This window comes from Crocodylus porosus, unplaced genomic scaffold (genome assembly GCF_001723895.1).
Source record: "Crocodylus porosus isolate Cpor-Errol unplaced genomic scaffold, CroPor_comp1, whole genome shotgun sequence".
In the NCBI taxonomy this organism is placed as follows: Eukaryota; Metazoa; Chordata; order Crocodylia; family Crocodylidae; genus Crocodylus; species Crocodylus porosus.
In genome coordinates, this window is record NW_017728931.1 from 116,449,290 (window position 1) to 116,451,895 (window position 2,606).

The 2,606-nt window shown below is 40.5% G+C and overlaps 1 long non-coding RNA gene across 1 annotated transcript in view; it reads right to left on the minus strand.

The window, feature by feature from the left end:
• Positions 1–1,453: 1,453 nt before the first annotated feature.
• LOC109315688 overlaps positions 1,454–2,606 on the minus strand; it is a 69,039-nt gene continuing 67,886 nt past the window's right edge. Inside the window, exon 4 of the long non-coding RNA XR_002102585.1 lies at positions 1,454–1,714. This is a non-coding gene — a long non-coding RNA (uncharacterized LOC109315688). The remainder of the gene's footprint in view (positions 1,715–2,606) is intronic.

Below are 2,606 nucleotides of genomic sequence, written 5' to 3' on the forward strand. Positions count from 1 at the left end.
CCCATACTCCTAGCATTAGTACAGACATCTAAGGCCCCCAATAGGTGCCCTTAGTACTCCCCTATCCTGATGCTTAGTGGGCCCCTTAGTATTTGATCAATTCCAGTGTGCAGTTCATGGCTTGTCCTCCCTGATTTCAAAAGGTAGTTTAAAGCTCTACATAGGAGGTCTGACAGCCTGTAAGAGAACAAACTTTTACCTTTTGGAGACAAATGTAGACCATCACGTCCCAGCAATGTCCTATCCTGGAAATCCAGATAATGGTCTAGGAACCTGAACCCCACACGGTGGCACCAACTCCAAAGCCAAGTTTTCCCGAGTTTCAATTAAGCCTTGAGTCTGAAATGGTAAATCAATACTGGCACACACATCTCAACCAGTTCTTTTAAGAAACAGCATCTTAAAAGTTAAACATTCTGCAAATTGCTCAAACACAGTCTTAAGAGGATCAATAGAGCATTTCAGAGTTGTTAGAATTAGACCCAGACACTCGCATCTAATTTTTTTTTTTTTGCAATTACTAGTTTTGTTGCTATAGTTCAGATTGTTCTGATCCAAACATCTGTCTTCCTACTCACATATTTTCAGCTTCCCATACTTGCTAAGTTTCAAACTGTATGATTCCAAAATATTTCTTTTTAAAGGTTGATTTGAAAAAAGGAATAAAAAAAACCCTACAATAGCTGAATATTTTCTGCAGTCATGCCTAAGAGCAATATTTTTTCCTCCTTGTCAAATGTCATCTTCATTACTGGTCTAAGTAAATGAAATGAATGCACATTAAAGTCACATGGAGCATCTGACAAGATCTTTATTCTGTTCTTAACACTGCTGATCAATGCAAGGGCACAAGTTATTTAAATGTTCAGAACATTAATATAACAATATTCATGTAGGTTTATAACTCTCCCAATGCTACTGTCACCTGATCCTGTGACACTGACTCAGCTATTCTCCTAGAGTAACTCCATGGATACCTATACTTCCAGTTACCATGAACAGACCTGGAAGTGGACCAGAAGCACTTCCAGTCCTCTTCCGGGTCTGCTGGGGTGCTCCCCCCCTGCCCACCCTGTGGCTTGGCAACTAGTGCCTTCTGGGTCTGATGAGGCACACAGGGTCCCCCTGTGGCTGATTGCTGAGCTGGGGGATGGGGGGGAAGTCCCAGTGTGCTCCCCAGTGGACCCAGAAGTGGACCAGAAGTACTTCTGATCCACTTCTGGGTCCACTGGGGAGCATGCGGGCACCCCCCACCACACACTCCTGTGGGACATTCCCTCTTCCCCAGCATCATAGCATTCACGAGCTGCACCTGGTATCTCGAGGTATGTAGAAAAAACATTTAAAGCTGTCTATGGCCAAATCACTGATTCTCTGAATCAGCATCAAATCTCCAAATTTGGATTCTGCCGAATCGAATCGGGGACAGTGAACCGAATCAACAAATCAAATCTCTGTCTCTGGTTAGGGCTGAATCTGAATCAAATATGGCGCAATTCACACACCCCTAAAAATGAACTAGGAGAAACTCCTGAGCTTTATTTCCGCTTTAGGACTTTCGTTGTAATCATAACTAAATAGCATAGAATGATACTTTTTTTCCTAAATTACATAGAATGATACCTACTTGTCTGAAGTTGTAGTTCGTATTGACCTAAAAAGGGCCTGTGGCTTTTTGTAGGAGTTCAGGTGTTTCCTGAAGAGTCACAGTAAGCTTGCCAATGGAGTAATTTTTTTAAATTTGCACAGAACTCTTGTAGGATACGTGTTAAGCATAATGCATTGCCACCAGTCCAAAAATATACCACTTAAATGGTAAAATAAATACCTGGTTGTTAACATATTAGGATTTGGGGGATGCATTTAGCTTTCATTCATGTGGATACTAATAAACATCTTGAATCAGAAAATTATGGTTACACTGAAGGTATATTTAGAAACAATGTACTGGTATGTAATTTCTACATTGTGTAGTTAAAACCCACGGGAAGGAACTATTAAATGAGGTGGTGAGTTTCTGCAATGGAATTCTGTATAGTGAGACACCTTTGAGATTACTTTAAATGATCTTGATAATGCTGAGTTACTGACTTGCAAGATTAAGCAAAAGGTACAAGAGAAGGAGTGTAGTTAAAATAATCAATTATATAGCTGAGATGTGGAACACAAGAGCCAAATGAGTGACTGTAATCCCATAAAGGTGTGAAGAACATTGTATATGATACCCACACTCTCTGAAGTGGCTTTACCATTACTTTATTCCCATATTTAAAATGACATGGAGAAATATGTTGTGCTCAGTAGCAAAATAGCTCATAGCTCTTGCTCAGCAATGTGGTTTGTAAAAATTAAGAATTGTTGAACTATGATGCAACTAATAATATATTTTCACCTTTTAATTCAGCAGATAGCTGTAATACAAACCACTCTGCCTGGATTTATACAGTTTCATAGTTTCTAGGGTTGGAAGGGACCTGAGTAGATCATCAAATCTGACCCCTTGCCATGGCAGGAAAGAGTACTGGGGGTCAAACGACCCCAGCAAGGTCTTCATCTAGCCTCTTCTTAAAAACCCTCAGGGTAGGAGCCTGCACCACTTCTCTTGG